This window comes from Liolophura sinensis, chromosome 8 (genome assembly GCF_032854445.1).
Source record: "Liolophura sinensis isolate JHLJ2023 chromosome 8, CUHK_Ljap_v2, whole genome shotgun sequence".
Lineage (NCBI taxonomy): Eukaryota > Metazoa > Mollusca > Polyplacophora > Chitonida > Chitonidae > Liolophura > Liolophura sinensis.
The window spans coordinates 23,051,265-23,070,794 of NC_088302.1; positions in this window are offsets into that span (position 1 = coordinate 23,051,265).

The following is a 19,530-nucleotide window of genomic DNA, read 5'->3' on the forward strand; positions in this document are numbered from 1 at the left end:
ATTAGCATTTTAGCACACAATTCTGACCAAAATCAACATGTCCTAACATTATTTAAATTTCATTTCTGAACTAAAAAAAATTGCAGTTATTCTTCCTGCTTGCAAAATTCCAGTTTTTTTTACACCGTACCGGTTCATGGACACGGTCTTTGAATACTCTGAAGACATGGTTACCGATATGTTAACATGTATACTTTGCTCGCAGTGGACCTGTAATGGGGTCATGTCAGACATCATTGAACAATGGATTGACCTCGCACTGTCATGTGGCCCCCAAAAAACTGCAAACTTCAGGCATATATAACGTTTGTAAATATTGGCATCAACCTTAGCCTGACAGAAAACCGTGTAACGGGCAATATAAGCAAACTTTATGTGTACATGTATATGTGCACACATACGATCCGATCAAGGCTGTAACACAGCATTATGCTGATGCAGTGGCATTCCTTGAAGTGTTTGCTGGACAGCTCTCGCTCATCCCAGTATTTTATGTTGGTAACAGTTTTTAACTGCTTAAAAGTGACATTAGGAGTTTTAGAAGATGAGGATTTGTTGAACATAAAATAAATATTTGGTTGTAACAGATTACAGTATGTGGGTTTCTAGTTCTACCCATCAATCTTTGCCTCTTAATACCTGTCAGATTCTTTACAGCAGTGGAGGATGTGTCTGTATATTTGGTGGTACCATGCCATTTTTTTTGATTTCATGAATTGCGTCTTTCCATCATATTTTTCAGTAATTAGTTCTACCCACTTGACTGTTTCGAGACAGATTGTGCAAATTGAGTTTATCTTCTGGCTGTAAATTAATTTTGATCAGTTTGAAAATTGCAGCTCTGAAATGATATCCTAAGGTATTACTTTTTCATTTGTTCTCATTACACTCATGGTGATATTTGGAATTCTGTTAGTAAGTTACTAGCTCAAAATATTGGCCCTTTTCTTCACACCAAGTTATCCCTCCTCCTAGATAATTTCATCTATAAGTCATTTTTAATGTAATTGATTTCCCGTACTTGTTCCCTCTCCAGAATTTAATTAAAAATGTCTGAGAGCTATGTATACATTATAAAGTGAAACTGCATTGGAATGGAGGCTAGCATTTCTTGTATGCATTACTCACATATATCTATGTAACAGCTCTGGCTATAGATGACAGTCCGGGTGAAATGACACCGTGGTACTGGGGCCGGTAGATGAAAACTGACGCGTGAGACTGTAGCAATGCCACCCAACTTCCTCATTCAATTGACACGTTATAAGATTTATCCAATCACACTGGCTTTTATTGATTACAGATTGATGGAGGAAGGTCGTCTGTCAGTGTGACTGCATATAGGGTGGCTAACTAGCCGTAGACACTTGGCAAATTGCCTCGCTCTGCACGGCCCGCTGTTACGGAACTAAGGTCCTTAAGCTGAAAATCAACACTGCACTGTAACGCTCGTTCTCTGCCCATCAGTCTGTGGGCGAACTGATGCATGGCCTCTGTCTGATATATAGACCAGGTTTTTTTCACAGCTGCTTTTCTGTAGTGTGGATGGAGGAGTGGGAAATTTAAAGATAACGAAAAGCACAGAAAAACTGTTATCTGTAATTTTTTTGATGACAAGCGTCGTCAGTGGTATGCTGATCCAAATTAAACTGTGGAGCGTATATAGAACATTGTGTCTGTAAATATCAGTGGGGCTGCTTTTTGTGGGTTTAAATTACCATGGCCACTGTAGGGTGAAGTATCCTTGTAGAGATTATATGCGCACCATATTGTTGGAAGACATCTGGTCATACAATGACCAGTGACACCTAGGCCTTTTTCTGCCTTAGGCCAGGATTGAGCCTGTGCCCTTGTAATCATAAAAAAAGCATCTTAAACACATCCCCCCATAAACAGTAACCAGTCCTGTTATCAGTCATGATTTTTAAATGATTTTTCCTGTAATAACTGTGAATTTGTTGATAAAATCACAGACATAAATGTCTCCCTGGTGTGTCTAACATGAGATTGCAATAATAGGAGAACTGTATTAATGATAGCATTTGTGATTGAAAGAACATCAAGGTTCCATTTTGTCAGAATTGGTTTTTCTAAATGAGAAAATTCCTGAGCTATACTTTTATGTGTTTAAAGTTATTTATGAAGAAAGTTATGAAAAACATATTTACATACATCATCGTCTCTGCTCTGTTCCTGTTACGTAGAACTCAAAAAGTAAAGAGGAGCCTAATTTCTTTTTAACAGAAACTCTATCAGAGAAAAAACTTAAATATTAAGGTCTGAGACTTATGTTTGTTTACAGTGATTGCTCAAGTTTTCCTTCAAGTTTTGTACTTGCCTTGTATGTGTGCTTTGATGGCTGAAAACATTGATACAAATGAAGACAGTTTTTTAGTGCTCAAGCTTACCTGTTGGTGCTAGCCTTTAAGGCACGTGTCTTTAAAATCCTCCTTTACTTGGCACGCAGTAGTTTCTGTATGATGATGTGAAGACACCTGCTCTTGTCCAAGCAACCAGGTGGACCCTTAGCTTACATGTAGAAGCCCTCTAACTATGATAAGCTTCAGTTAATTACCCTACCGAACAACAAGTGATGTCATGCAATTCTGAGTAAGTCGGCAAAATTGATCTCCACTGGGCAAAAACGTTTGCAATGTGGGAGAAAAAAAAGCCTTCACTACAGGTCTGTTTGACTTCAACACTCTTGATGTTCACCCTCGTGGCACACTGGGTAAACTATAAAGCTCTCACTTCTTCTCGGCAAGGTGGCCTAGACAGGTACTGAAGAAGGTGAAAGGGGGATTTTAGAGGGCAGAGTTGAGGGAGACCATTCAGGTAGGGGTGTTCATTGAATGCTTCACTGCACCCACAAGTGATCGTGGCTTTCGGGGAAGAAAAGGGGGCAATTCTACAGGATCAACAAAAGACATTACCCACAGACAGTGTCTTGTGGCGGCTTGATCACATGATTGTTCACGACTGGAACATGGACAAAAGGTGGTCAGACACTATCGGTCATTCCAGCGTCTGTTTATGGTTTTTTCATGTCCAGCTGAAATGCCCAGAAGCCCAGGTAATAAGTGGCGCTGGTCTATCGAAGCGGCTGATTTGCGGCTGTGATTGTCTAATCACCAAGAATAGGATTGTGAGATTACTGTCTGTCTGTGTGACTGCCAGGATGAGCGTGCTAACTAAGAATGGATTTACCTGCATTTCACCTGCAGGCATCCAATTAACCGAGCACCCCCTCCCCCCCTCCTTTTTCCCTCAGCCTAAACACCTTTCCGTGGTGCATTTCACAGCTTGGTGGCTGCATCAACAGTAGCTCCTGTAGTTTCAATTGTCACTAACATGATAAACGATACAAATGGACACCGAATGAAATGAGGGTTCTCAGCAAAGTTAGTTTTACCTGTTGTTACCAGGATAATGAGGAGATTACATACAAAGGTACCAGCACAGGTAGATAATTACAGACCAGTGTCTTATAGAACAGTAGTAGGTAGATAGGATGATTACAGCCGGAAAGTACACTGAAGTTCAGTGCTCAATATTCAGTGCTACAGGCTGCATGGCAATAATAACCATGTTGGATGTCGTTTCAGATTTCAAGTCATCTTGGACACCATGATTACCATCCTTTATTTCTTGGGTTTAAGTCAGTAGAACCTTCCTGAGATGCATATTCAGCCAATGATATCCTCGAGTCTTGTTATCTGTCCGGTATATACTGTTCATCTTTCTCTTATTGCTAAATCACAATTTCCATGCTGTTTGAATTCATTTGGTGTATAATATGGTACTGGAGTAATTATCAGTCTACAGTCTGTTACCTGGGATTGGAGTTAGGCACAAGTCACAGCATCTAAGGGGTGAATTTATTTGATGTCATGTTTTCAAGGAAATTAAAATGTACATGGAGTGGATCGTTCAAGTACAAAGTTCCATCTAATCACTTTAGGAGACAGAACAAGAACCATCCTTAGCTTTTATCTTGAACTCTTTGATCATGTTGATGTGTTGTCTGGACTGGGAAGGCAGTATCTATTATTGTTAAGACATTGGCAGTATTTCATCCAGTTACAATGGGGCAGTGTGTAAGACATCAGGGAGAAAGTTTTACACATTTTGTGATGGCATGGAAGCAATCAGGGAGAAAGTTTGCACATTTTGTGATGGCATGGAAGCAATCAGGGAGAAAGTTTGCACATTTTGTAATGGCATGGAAGCAATCAGGGAGAAAGTTTGCACATTTTGTAATGGCATGGAAGCAATCGGAGAAAGTTTGCACATTTTGTGATGGCATGGAAGCAATCAGGGAGAAAGTTTGCACATTTTGTGATGGCATGGAAGCATAATCATCGTCAGTGGTGTTAATGTATGATAATAAATGCTTTTATATGAAATTCAATCTTAATGAGGAAACATGAAGCCTACATTGGTTTATCTGAAGGAAAAAGAACAAATTAATGTTGGTGTTTGTGTTTATTATATGGATCAAGATAATATGAAACGTTTCACTCAAGTATCTTTCAAATTGCATTGGATTTGTATAGACAGTAAGACTTAAATATTGTGGATTTCTTTTGTGTTTTACCCAAATATGTTGATTATTTATGGGATTCTTTCTCCAGCATTTTGAACATAGTATTCTTTGTCAGGTGTTTTGAGGAGAGCATCTCAGAAATGGTGAATATCTATCCTCAATTTTAGAGGTCATGAAAAACAAAGAGTCTGAGATGCTGTTTTATGACATGCTGTTGCACTAATAAAGCCATAAAAACACATACACCAAGCCACGTATTTTAAATTTTGCATGAACCTAATTTGCATGTCGTCATTGTGTTGTAAAGTTTGTTGAGTGACCTAATTAAGCTTTATAATTGGATGAGGTGCTTTCATTGAGTGTCAAAAAACAAATGAGTCTTGAGCAGATGAAATTTATCAGATAGTTAAGAAGTAGAATTTGATTGGCTTACCTGAATTGTCAAGCAGCATTGTTTACTTTTCATACTTAATTTTGACTATTTGATTCCCGTGCAATTTGGGGTCAATAATCTCTTTTCTCATGTGATAAAAGATTTTACAGGATTCCAAAGCAAGCTATATATATGTATATATATATATATTTGTGTGCCATTGTGGCGTATCAAATCATCCTGACACTTTTAACTGCTGTTAAGAGGATTATCGTGTTTATAACTACAATAATTAGTTCTGCTGACTGCCCAAAAATGGATTTTCGTGTCACATGATAATTAATCAAAACGACATACTTTTTTTTAATGGCAGAAAGATTATAGAATTAAGGTAGTTAGCTGTTCGTTTATCCCTTGATTGGATCATGTGTATTTGTGTTTAATGAGGCTGTCAGAGAGTAATGCGGAGCCCAGGATGAAATAACCTTGTGTTGACATTATACATGAACTTCATCCGTTCAAGCAGAAGTTCTAAAGGTATATAGATCTATATGCATCTTAATATGGAAGTTGTGTTTGCTGCATTTATACTATTATGTATACAGTGTATGTATAGAAGATTTTATGTTGAATATATTTATTTGATTTTTGTGGAAGAAAATAATAAAGAGACAGCAGGAAAAGCAAATGAAAAAGTTCCCTCTGACAGCGTTATAATGATTTCAAAAGTTTACATATGCATGAATAGGCTCTTCGTATTTGGAAATAAGATATTTTAAGGAAGTAAAATAATAAAACTGATTGATGTATCAAGGTAAATTTTCATTTCATTTCCTCTTTCATTGGAAAAGTCGTTTTGAAGGATGCATCATGTCATCCTGTATAGAACACTGATGTCTTATGTAATTCTCACATCACTAAGAAAGATGACATAGGTGTTTATGAATGCAGACAATCAATCCACATGTTTGCCATGTTCATGTTTATCTTGCTTGGAAACTGTTTTCTGTAAACACACCCCTCCCCAACTCTGTTAACCCTTATTCCCCTCTCCCCATCGTCTCCCCAGTTACAGATTCCCCATGCATACCCTAACCCCCTATCATTAGTTGCCACTTGAATAATAGCAGGTCCCAGGCAGGCAAGTGTCCTCTTCTCTGTCGGCCCTATTGTGTGCCTTGATCCCTGTTGTAGGATTCTGGACAGAGAAGGGATAAAGGTACTCTTACAGTGTTACCAGAAGGGCAAGACAGGTAGTAAAAAGGCTCTGTCATTTGCACAGGTCCCATTGTTGTCCATTTCTTCCTTTGTCCCCATGGGTCAGGCCCATAGTTAAGGCTCAAGATGAGCAGGTGGTCGTACGCCCTGATCGTGCCTGCACGGTGTGGGCATGAGGACTGGTCATTGTTAGCGGGAAGACTGCGTGTGCTTGCCCAAAATAGGGGACAGGGTCCTAAGAAGGTCCCGTAATCCCTTTTCCCACAGCTACTGTATAATTAGTAAGGTTGATGCGACCTGCTTAGAACTTAGTTGTCTGTCACAGAGTACCTGGAACTACTTTTAGATGTGAAACTGCTGGTAGCAGTGTTTGTTTTTATGTTTTTTTTTTTTTTTTTTGGCTGATGTGGATCTTCATAGTGAGCGCTTATGAATATTCATTATTTGCAGTTAAAATTTAGTTAGGGTATCTATTTTTTAAGACATGCCATTCCTTTAAATCACAGTTGACCCAAGATGGTTTTCTGTTCATATGATTGAATTGAAATCTTATAAACAATATAATTAAACTTACATTGACATGCAAATTCAAGGAATACTATACAGATAATTAGTTTCAATAAAATTATAACACATCAGTGAATTTTAGATTAACTTCAGTTTTAAAAGTTATTAAGTTGAAAAGTTGACCACAGGTTCTAACTGAACCATGCTGGCAGCCGGTGTTTCATTTGGCTCTGTTTAATAAAGTGTGAATTTTACAGAACCATGTTTTCAGGGATGTGAATTTTAATGCATAGTAAAATCTAAAGGCTTCTTCAAGCAGAGTAAAGGTATTGTAGTTTGATTTTAGCAGTTAGGCTGAAGTTCATAAGATAATTTATTCGTGCATGAAATCCTCAAAGTGTACTAAATTTAATTGACACCCAATTTTAACTTCATTGAAAAAGAAGCTATTGGTGATATCTTTTCAATGAAGTAATAATTTGAGCCTTTTGTAGGGTGTTGAACATTAGATTTTTGATTACATAATAAACATGGCGTGTAGGAGGTGCCTTTTTCAGAATTTTTCTAAGGTTAATATATACAAGTACACTATGACACAGCCTTGGGGGAACCTTCTCATGTATGACCAAAGAGGAAGCCAGCATGAGCTGGACTTGAACTCATAGCAACCGCATTGGTGAGAGGTTCCTGGGTCATTGTGCTGCACTAGCACACTATAAACCATTTGGTACTGGAGGCTTCACACAAGTTATTTGTGTGTTTTTAAATTTTTACGTTTCTAAGTATTTTTCAAAGGTTCTTACCTTGTCACCTTGAAAAAAATTTTTTTCAGGATTTGGATTGATGGTCGATTTGGCCAGGTTGTATTAATCCAGATTCTCCGGGTTGTTAAGTCCAGTGTCTGATCGGCTACAGGGTACAACCCACACAGGCCCACACCTCTCTACTGGCCAATTAAAACAAGCCAGAATAGGATATTGGCTTAAGTAGCTGGTAAAACTGTCTCGGGTCAGGCAGATGTTCTGGCCTAATCCATTTGTCGGCTGATTTGATGATCTCTTGTGAAGTGAAAACATACGTTATAATCTCTGATCTGATCATGCCCTGGAGAGGTAGCGGGGATGACCCAAGGGGGTGGCCTCTATACTGACCAACAACTGATAACACGACGTCCCAAGTCCGTCCTCACGCCTTCACTTGGTATTTCACTCCGGCTTTCCAATACAAAACTGCTGGGCTTTTAGCGGACGGATGTAGACTCAAATTTGGAATGTTTCACCGGGACATCATGACACGAGCCAGTGGGATTATTTACTTGGTTTGGTGTTTATTTTCGGACTCCCTCTTCTCGCTTTGGCAAAGCAACCTCCTTTTAAACAGCTCGCTAAAATTTGAATCAATCCAACCAGATCCTTGTGAAAGCTATAACCATGCACTTGTTGGCAAGCTGCATGGCTGCAGTTATCAATATCAAAACAGAAATGTCAAAATTTGCTGAGAAGAAACTTTGTGATAGATGGCCATGCACTGTTCTCCTGCCATTGTAAAACCAACTATAGTCACAATCATCAGCATTTCTGATTGCCTCTCATGTGACAAAATCATGAAAAATGTGAATTTTAAAATAAAAGAGAACAAAAATTAAATATTAAATAGCAATTACACTACCATAATTGCTGTTGGTCAGTTGTAAAACAGTTGTTAAGGACTCAAAATTAGTGTTTTATGGAACGTTCCTGAATAGAAGGTAACGATTGATTTATAAAGGATTAGTGATTAGTTAATTAGCTCTGTGTGTAATTTACTGTTACATGTCATTGCTTTTATTGTATTATGCTTAACTGAGCGCAGCAAACAAGTCACTGTCATCTGTATAGGAATGCTGCCAAAGAATAATGCCCTCGGGACATAGCGATAATCTGGCCTGTGGACTAATGGAAATCACCCGGTGATTTCAGAACAGTCATGTAGTGTGGTGGGGTTTTTCTTTTTAGGGGAGTTGTGCGGGGTTGGGTGGAGTACTTCATGGCCTGTCCTATGGGGATATAAGAGTACATAGTTTTGGAGCTTGGAATGACATATTCATGTTTTAAAATCAATATTGCAATATAGTTATGCTATGCGCACCAATGACTATATATTACATGTTGTCTTCATTAAGTTTGATAGTTTAGTGTCTTATGGAAAAACAGAGAGAAAGACTTACAGAAAACAATAAAAAAAAAAAAAAGGAAAAAATAAAAATTAACGTAAAATTGTGCTTTTACAGCTGTATGTATCTGAAGGGATGGTACAGCATATTTTTCATTTATATATGCCTGATATCAAAATATATAAATTTTTAGACATTAAGAAACAAGATTTAATCCTGAAAATGAGATAATATCAAAAGTCAGAGGAAACACTGCATCGTGGTTTGAGACCGGGTACATTTCTTCACTGACAGTGCAGATCTGTTGCACTCAGTGGGAATAAGTTCAAATCCATGCAGGTCGTGCTGTGCGTACTACGTATCAAGAAGAATAATTTATGCATATTCGATAGCTGGATTTATCATCGTCATTCCTTAGCTGTAGGTAATTATGGTCTGGTAGATATAATTATTCATCATATATATTTTTAATAAGAGAATAGTATTCTGCAGGTTCCTTATCAAACGACAGCAGCTGCTGCTCAGAGCACTGCTCCATTTGCAGCTCCATTGCAGCTGTTTATCACCCGACACATCAACTGAGTATCAGCTGCCAAAACGCTGTATGGACAGTAGAACTACTGCTTATCAGCTGCTGAAACACTGTATGGACAATGGAACTACTGCTTATCAGCTGCTAAAACCCTGTATGGACAGTAGTACTACTGCTTATCAGCTGCTAAAACCCTGTATGGACAGTAGTACTACTGCTTATCAGCTGCTAAAACACTGTATGGACAGTAGTACTACTGCTTATCAGCTGCTAAAACACTGTATGGACAGTGGAACTACTGCTTATCAGCTGCTAAAACGCTGTATGCACAGTAGTACTACTGCTTATCAGCTGCTAAAACCCTGTATGGACAGTAGAACTATTGCTTATCAGCTGCTAAAACCCTGTGTGGACAGTGGAACTACTGCTTATCAGCTGCTAAAACGCTGTATGGACAGTAGTACTACTGCTTACCAGCTGCTAAAACCCTGTATGGACAGTAGTACTACTGCTTATCAGCTGCTAAAACACTGTATGGACAGTGGAACTACTGCTTATCAGCTGCTAAAACGCTGTATGGACAGTAGTACTACTGCTTATCAGCTGCTAAAACGCTGCATGGACTGTGGAACTACTTCTTATCAGCTGCTAAAACGCTGTATGGACAGTAGTACTACTGCTTATCAGCTGCTAAAACCCTGTATGGACAGTAGTACTACTGCTTATCAGCTGCTAAAACCCTGTATGGAAAGTAGAGCTGTTGCTTATCAGCTGCTAAAACGCTGTATGGACAGTAGTACTACTGCTTATCAGCTGCTAAAACACTGTATGGACAGTGGAACTACTGCTTATCAGCTGCTAAAACCCTGTATGGACAGTGGAACTACTGCTTATCAGCTGCTAAAACACTGTATGGACAGTAGTACTACTGCTTATCAGCTGCTAAAACCCTGTATGGACAGTAGTACTACTGCTTATCAGCTGCTAAAACCCTGTATGGACAGTAGTACTACTGCTTATCAGCTGCTAAAACGCTGTATGGACAGTAGTACTACTGCTTATCAGCTGCTAAAACACTGTATGGACAGTGGAACTACTGCTTATCAGCTGCTAAAACGCTGTATGGACAGTAGTACTACTGCTTATCAGCTGCTTAAACCCTGTATGGACAGTAGTACTACTGCTTATCAGCTGCTAAAACGCTGTATGGACAGTAGTACTACTGCTTATCAGCTGCTAAAACGCTGTATGGACAGTAGTACTACTGCTTATCAGCTGCTAAAACACTGTATGGACAGTGGAACTACTGCTTATCAGCTGCTAAAACACTGTATGGACAGTAGAACTATTGCTTATCAGCTGCTAAAACCCTGTATGGACAGTACAACTACTGCTTATCAGCTGCTAAAACACTGTGTGGACAGTGGAACTACGGCTTATCAGCTTCTAAAACACTATGGACAGTAGAACTACTGCTTATCAGCTGCTAAAACGCTGTATGGACAGTAGAACTACTGCTTATCAGCTGCTAAAACGCTGTATGGACAGTGGAACTACTGCTTATCAGCTACTCAAATGCTGTATGGACAGTGGAACTACTGCTTATCAGCTGCTCAAACGCTGTATGGACTGTGGAACTATTGCTTATCAGCTGCTAAAACCCTGTATGGACAGTAGTACTACTGCTTATCAGCTGCTAAAACACTGTATGGACAGTGGATCTACTGCTTATCAGCTGCTTAAACACTGTATGGACAGTGGAACTACTGCTTATCAGCTGCTAAAACCCTGTATGGACAGTAGAACTGTTGCTTATGAGCTGCTAAAACGCTGTATGGACAGTGGAACTACTGCTTATCAGCTGCCAAAACGCTGTATGGACAGTGGAACTACTGCTTATCAGCTGCTAAAACGCTGCATGGACTGTGGAACTACTGCTTATCAGCTGCTAAAACGCTGTATGGACAGTGGAACTACTGCTTATCAGCTGCTAAAACACTGTATGGACAGTAGTACTACTGCTTATCAGCTGCTAAAACCCTGTATGGACAGTAGAACTACTGCTTATCAGCTGCTAAAACACTGTATGGACAGTGGAACTACTGCTTATCAGCTGCTAAAACACTGTATGGACAGTAGTACTACTGCTTATCAGCTGCTAAAACACTGTATGGACAGTAGTACTACTGCTTATCAGGTGCTCAAACCCTGTATGGACAGTAGTACTACTGCTTATCAGCTGCTCAAACACTGTATGGACAGTGGAACTACTGCTTATCAGCTGCTAAAACCCTGTATGGACAGTGGAACTACTGCTTATCAGCTGCTAAAACGCTGTATGGACTGTGGAACTACTGCTTATCAGCTGCTAAAACCCTGTATGGACAGTAGTACTACTGCTTATCAGCTGCTAAAACACTGTATGGACAGTGGATCTACTGCTTATCAGCTGCTTAAACACTGTATGGACAGTGGAACTACTGCTTATCAGCTGCTAAAACACTGTATGGACAGTAGAACTGTTGCTTATGAGCTGCTAAAATGCTGTATGGACAGTGGAACTACTGCTTATCAGCTGCCAAAACGCTGTATGGACAGTGGAACTACTGCTTATCAGCTGCTAAAACGCTGCATGGACTGTGGAACTACTGCTTATCAGCTGCTAAAACACTGTATGGACAGTGGAACTACTGCTTATCAGCTGCTAAAACACTGTATGGACAGTAGAACTACTGCTTATCAGCTGCTAAAACGCTGTATGGACAGTAGTACTACTGCTTATCAGCTGCTAAAACACTGTATGGACAGTGGAACTACTGCTTATCAGCTGCTAAAACCCTGTATGGATAGTAGAACTACTGCTTATCAGCTGGTAAAACGCTTTATGGACAGTAGAACTACTGCTTATCAGCTGCTAAAACACTGTATGGACAGTGGAACTACTGCTTATCAGCTGCTAAAACACTGTATGGACAGTAGAACTATTGCTTATCAGCTGCTAAAACCCTGTATGGACAGTAGAACTACTGCTTATCAGCTGCTAAAACACTGTGTGGACAGTGGAACTACTGCTTATCAGCTTCTAAAACACTATGGACAGTAGAACTACTGCTTATCAGCTGCTAAAACGCTGTATGGACAGTAGAACTACTGCTTATCAGCTGCTAAAACACTGTATGGACAGTGGAACTACTGCTTATCAGCTGCTAAAACGCTGTATGGACAGTGGAACTACTGCTTATCAGCTACTCAAATGCTGTATGGACTGTGGAACTACTGCTTATCAGCTGCTAAAACGCTGTATGGACAGTGGAACTACTGCTTATCAGCTACTCAAATGCTGTATGGACAGTGGAACTACTGCTTATCAGCTGCTCAAACGCTGTATGGACTGTGGAACTATTGCTTATCAGCTGCTAAAACACTGTATGGACAGTGGAACTATTGCTTATCAGCTGCTAAAACCCTGTATGGACAGTAGTACTACTGCTTATCAGCTGCTAAAACACTGTATGGACAGTGGAACTATTGCTTATCAGCTGCCTAAACATCACTACTTTGTCTTTATGTTTTCCAGTAAACATCACATATTACTTCTACATTAACAGCCATGAAAATTATCTTCACCGGAGATGAAAACTTCCGAGACAGTGGTCAGGTATTTCCAGCTGACTTTGAAGAGATCCTTATAAAATCTGATACACAAAAATGGAATGTGTTTTGTTGTCCGAATCAGCTGATGGTTCCTAATCCACACATACACAACGCTGCCAGAAATGTTGTATCAATTTGCAATTGATCAGAAAGTAGTGGTAGGTTATTTGCCTTGTCTGGTAACCACTTGAGCAACACAAGTCTCTGATTCAGTTGTCTGCGCGAGTTAAAACTGCACAGTCATTGACTGGGATGAGGAATAGATGTGCTCACTCTGCCTGCTGACCTAAGAAAACTATATTATGTGAACTACGAAGAAGGCAACCAGTGTACTGCTAAATGTCAGAAAACTGCACGTGGCAGACAATGAAAATAATCTTAATATGGAAGTTGTGTTTGCTGCATTTATACTATTATGTATACAGTGTATGTATAGAAGATTTTATGTTGAATATATTTATTTGATTTTTGTGGAAGAAAATAATAAAGAGACAGCAGGAAAAGCAAATGAAAAAGTTCCCTCTGACAGCGTTATAATGATTTCAAAAGTTTACATATGCATGAATAGGCTCTTCGTATTTGGAAATAAGATATTTTAAGGAAGTAAAATAATAAAACTGATTGATGTATCAAGGTAAATTTTCATTTCATTTCCTCTTTCATTGGAAAAGTCGTTTTGAAGGATGCATCATGTCATCCTGTATAGAACACTGATGTCTTATGTAATTCTCACATCACTAAGAAAGATGACATAGGTGTTTATGAATGCAGACAATCAATCCACATGTTTGCCATGTTCATGTTTATCTTGCTTGGAAACTGTTTTCTGTAAACACACCCCTCCCCAACTCTGTTAACCCTTATTCCCCTCTCCCCATCGTCTCCCCAGTTACAGATTCCCCATGCATACCCTAACCCCCTATCATTAGTTGCCACTTGAATAATAGCAGGTCCCAGGCAGGCAAGTGTCCTCTTCTCTGTCGGCCCTATTGTGTGCCTTGATCCCTGTTGTAGGATTCTGGACAGAGAAGGGATAAAGGTACTCTTACAGTGTTACCAGAAGGGCAAGACAGGTAGTAAAAAGGCTCTGTCATTTGCACAGGTCCCATTGTTGTCCATTTCTTCCTTTGTCCCCATGGGTCAGGCCCATAGTTAAGGCTCAAGATGAGCAGGTGGTCGTACGCCCTGATCGTGCCTGCACGGTGTGGGCATGAGGACTGGTCATTGTTAGCGGGAAGACTGCGTGTGCTTGCCCAAAATAGGGGACAGGGTCCTAAGAAGGTCCCGTAATCCCTTTTCCCACAGCTACTGTATAATTAGTAAGGTTGATGCGACCTGCTTAGAACTTAGTTGTCTGTCACAGAGTACCTGGAACTACTTTTAGATGTGAAACTGCTGGTAGCAGTGTTTGTTTTTATGTTTTTTTTTTTTTTTTTTGGCTGATGTGGATCTTCATAGTGAGCGCTTATGAATATTCATTATTTGCAGTTAAAATTTAGTTAGGGTATCTATTTTTTAAGACATGCCATTCCTTTAAATCACAGTTGACCCAAGATGGTTTTCTGTTCATATGATTGAATTGAAATCTTATAAACAATATAATTAAACTTACATTGACATGCAAATTCAAGGAATACTATACAGATAATTAGTTTCAATAAAATTATAACACATCAGTGAATTTTAGATTAACTTCAGTTTTAAAAGTTATTAAGTTGAAAAGTTGACCACAGGTTCTAACTGAACCATGCTGGCAGCCGGTGTTTCATTTGGCTCTGTTTAATAAAGTGTGAATTTTACAGAACCATGTTTTCAGGGATGTGAATTTTAATGCATAGTAAAATCTAAAGGCTTCTTCAAGCAGAGTAAAGGTATTGTAGTTTGATTTTAGCAGTTAGGCTGAAGTTCATAAGATAATTTATTCGTGCATGAAATCCTCAAAGTGTACTAAATTTAATTGACACCCAATTTTAACTTCATTGAAAAAGAAGCTATTGGTGATATCTTTTCAATGAAGTAATAATTTGAGCCTTTTGTAGGGTGTTGAACATTAGATTTTTGATTACATAATAAACATGGCGTGTAGGAGGTGCCTTTTTCAGAATTTTTCTAAGGTTAATATATACAAGTACACTATGACACAGCCTTGGGGGAACCTTCTCATGTATGACCAAAGAGGAAGCCAGCATGAGCTGGACTTGAACTCATAGCAACCGCATTGGTGAGAGGTTCCTGGGTCATTGTGCTGCACTAGCACACTATAAACCATTTGGTACTGGAGGCTTCACACAAGTTATTTGTGTGTTTTTAAATTTTTACGTTTCTAAGTATTTTTCAAAGGTTCTTACCTTGTCACCTTGAAAAAAATTTTTTTCAGGATTTGGATTGATGGTCGATTTGGCCAGGTTGTATTAATCCAGATTCTCCGGGTTGTTAAGTCCAGTGTCTGATCGGCTACAGGGTACAACCCACACAGGCCCACACCTCTCTACTGGCCAATTAAAACAAGCCAGAATAGGATATTGGCTTAAGTAGCTGGTAAAACTGTCTCGGGTCAGGCAGATGTTCTGGCCTAATCCATTTGTCGGCTGATTTGATGATCTCTTGTGAAGTGAAAACATACGTTATAATCTCTGATCTGATCATGCCCTGGAGAGGTAGCGGGGATGACCCAAGGGGGTGGCCTCTATACTGACCAACAACTGATAACACGACGTCCCAAGTCCGTCCTCACGCCTTCACTTGGTATTTCACTCCGGCTTTCCAATACAAAACTGCTGGGCTTTTAGCGGACGGATGTAGACTCAAATTTGGAATGTTTCACCGGGACATCATGACACGAGCCAGTGGGATTATTTACTTGGTTTGGTGTTTATTTTCGGACTCCCTCTTCTCGCTTTGGCAAAGCAACCTCCTTTTAAACAGCTCGCTAAAATTTGAATCAATCCAACCAGATCCTTGTGAAAGCTATAACCATGCACTTGTTGGCAAGCTGCATGGCTGCAGTTATCAATATCAAAACAGAAATGTCAAAATTTGCTGAGAAGAAACTTTGTGATAGATGGCCATGCACTGTTCTCCTGCCATTGTAAAACCAACTATAGTCACAATCATCAGCATTTCTGATTGCCTCTCATGTGACAAAATCATGAAAAATGTGAATTTTAAAATAAAAGAGAACAAAAATTAAATATTAAATAGCAATTACACTACCATAATTGCTGTTGGTCAGTTGTAAAACAGTTGTTAAGGACTCAAAATTAGTGTTTTATGGAACGTTCCTGAATAGAAGGTAACGATTGATTTATAAAGGATTAGTGATTAGTTAATTAGCTCTGTGTGTAATTTACTGTTACATGTCATTGCTTTTATTGTATTATGCTTAACTGAGCGCAGCAAACAAGTCACTGTCATCTGTATAGGAATGCTGCCAAAGAATAATGCCCTCGGGACATAGCGATAATCTGGCCTGTGGACTAATGGAAATCACCCGGTGATTTCAGAACAGTCATGTAGTGTGGTGGGGTTTTTCTTTTTAGGGGAGTTGTGCGGGGTTGGGTGGAGTACTTCATGGCCTGTCCTATGGGGATATAAGAGTACATAGTTTTGGAGCTTGGAATGACATATTCATGTTTTAAAATCAATATTGCAATATAGTTATGCTATGCGCACCAATGACTATATATTACATGTTGTCTTCATTAAGTTTGATAGTTTAGTGTCTTATGGAAAAACAGAGAGAAAGACTTACAGAAAACAATAAAAAAAAAAAAAAGGAAAAAATAAAAATTAACGTAAAATTGTGCTTTTACAGCTGTATGTATCTGAAGGGATGGTACAGCATATTTTTCATTTATATATGCCTGATATCAAAATATATAAATTTTTAGACATTAAGAAACAAGATTTAATCCTGAAAATGAGATAATATCAAAAGTCAGAGGAAACACTGCATCGTGGTTTGAGACCGGGTACATTTCTTCACTGACAGTGCAGATCTGTTGCACTCAGTGGGAATAAGTTCAAATCCATGCAGGTCGTGCTGTGCGTACTACGTATCAAGAAGAATAATTTATGCATATTCGATAGCTGGATTTATCATCGTCATTCCTTAGCTGTAGGTAATTATGGTCTGGTAGATATAATTATTCATCATATATATTTTTTAATAAGAGAATAGTATTCTGCAGGTTCCTTATCAAACGACAGCAGCTGCTGCTCAGAGCACTGCTCCATTTGCAGCTCCATTGCAGCTGTTTATCACCCGACACATCAACTGAGTATCAGCTGCCAAAACGCTGTATGGACAGTAGAACTACTGCTTATCAGCTGCTGAAACACTGTATGGACAATGGAACTACTGCTTATCAGCTGCTAAAACCCTGTATGGACAGTAGTACTACTGCTTATCAGCTGCTAAAACCCTGTATGGACAGTAGTACTACTGCTTATCAGCTGCTAAAACACTGTATGGACAGTAGTACTACTGCTTATCAGCTGCTAAAACACTGTATGGACAGTGGAACTACTGCTTATCAGCTGCTAAAACGCTGTATGCACAGTAGTACTACTGCTTATCAGCTGCTAAAACCCTGTATGGACAGTAGAACTATTGCTTATCAGCTGCTAAAACCCTGTGTGGACAGTGGAACTACTGCTTATCAGCTGCTAAAACGCTGTATGGACAGTAGTACTACTGCTTACCAGCTGCTAAAACCCTGTATGGACAGTAGTACTACTGCTTATCAGCTGCTAAAACACTGTATGGACAGTGGAACTACTGCTTATCAGCTGCTAAAACGCTGTATGGACAGTAGTACTACTGCTTATCAGCTGCTAAAACGCTGCATGGACTGTGGAACTACTTCTTATCAGCTGCTAAAACGCTGTATGGACAGTAGTACTACTGCTTATCAGCTGCTAAAACCCTGTATGGACAGTAGTACTACTGCTTATCAGCTGCTAAAACCCTGTATGGAAAGTAGAGCTGTTGCTTATCAGCTGCTAAAACGCTGTATGGACAGTAGTACTACTGCTTATCAGCTGCTAAAACACTGTATGGACAGTGGAACTACTGCTTATCAGCTGCTAAAACCCTGTATGGACAGTGGAACTACTGCTTATCAGCTGCTAAAACACTGTATGGACAGTAGTACTACTGCTTATCAGCTGCTAAAACCCTGTATGGACAGTAGTACTACTGCTTATCAGCTGCTAAAACCCTGTATGGACAGTAGTACTACTGCTTATCAGCTGCTATAAACGCTGTATGGACAGTAGTACTACTGCTTATCAGCTGCTAAAACACTGTATGGACAGTGGAACTACTGCTTATCAGCTGCTAAAACGCTGTATGGACAGTAGTACTACTGCTTATCAGCTGCTTAAACCCTGTATGGACAGTAGTACTACTGCTTATCAGCTGCTAAAACGCTGTATGGACAGTAGTACTACTGCTTATCAGCTGCTAAAACGCTGTATGGACAGTAGTACTACTGCTTATCAGCTGCTAAAACACTGTATGGACAGTGGAACTACTGCTTATCAGCTGCTAAAACACTGTATGGACAGTAGAACTATTGCTTATCAGCTGCTAAAACCCTGTATGGACAGTACAACTACTGCTTATCAGCTGCTAAAACACTGTGTGGACAGTGGAACTACGGCTTATCAGCTTCTAAAACACTATGGACAGTAGAACTACTGCTTATCAGCTGCTAAAACGCTGTATGGACAGTAGAACTACTGCTTATCAGCTGCTAAAACGCTGTATGGACAGTGGAAACTACTGCTTATCAGCTACTCAAATGCTGTATGGACAGTGGAACTACTGCTTATCAGCTGCTCAAACGCTGTATGGACTGTGGAACTATTGCTTATCAGCTGCTAAAACCCTGTATGGACAGTAGTACTACTGCTTATCAGCTGCTAAAACACTGTATGGACAGTGGATCTACTGCTTATCAGCTGCTTAAACACTGTATGGACAGTGGAACTACTGCTTATCAGCTGCTAAAACCCTGTATGGACAGTAGAACTGTTGCTTATGAGCTGCTAAAACGCTGTATGGACAGTGGAACTACTGCTTATCAGCTGCCAAAACGCTGTATGGGACAGTGGAACTACTGCTTATCAGCTGCTAAAACGCTGCATGGACTGTGGAACTACTGCTTATCAGCTGCTAAAACGCTGTATGGACAGTGGAACTACTGCTTATCAGCTGCTAAAACACTGTATGGACAGTAGTACTACTGCTTATCAGCTGCTAAAACCCTGTATGGACAGTAGAACTACTGCTTATCAGCTGCTAAAACACTGTATGGGACAGTGGAACTACTGCTTATCAGCTGCTAAAACACTGTATGGACAGTAGTACTACTGCTTATCAGCTGCTAAAACACTGTATGGACAGTAGTACTACTGCTTATCAGGTGCTCAAACCCTGTATGGACAGTAGTACTACTGCTTATCAGCTGCTCAAACACTGTATGGACAGTGGAACTACTGCTTATCAGCTGCTAAAACCCTGTATGGACAGTGGAACTACT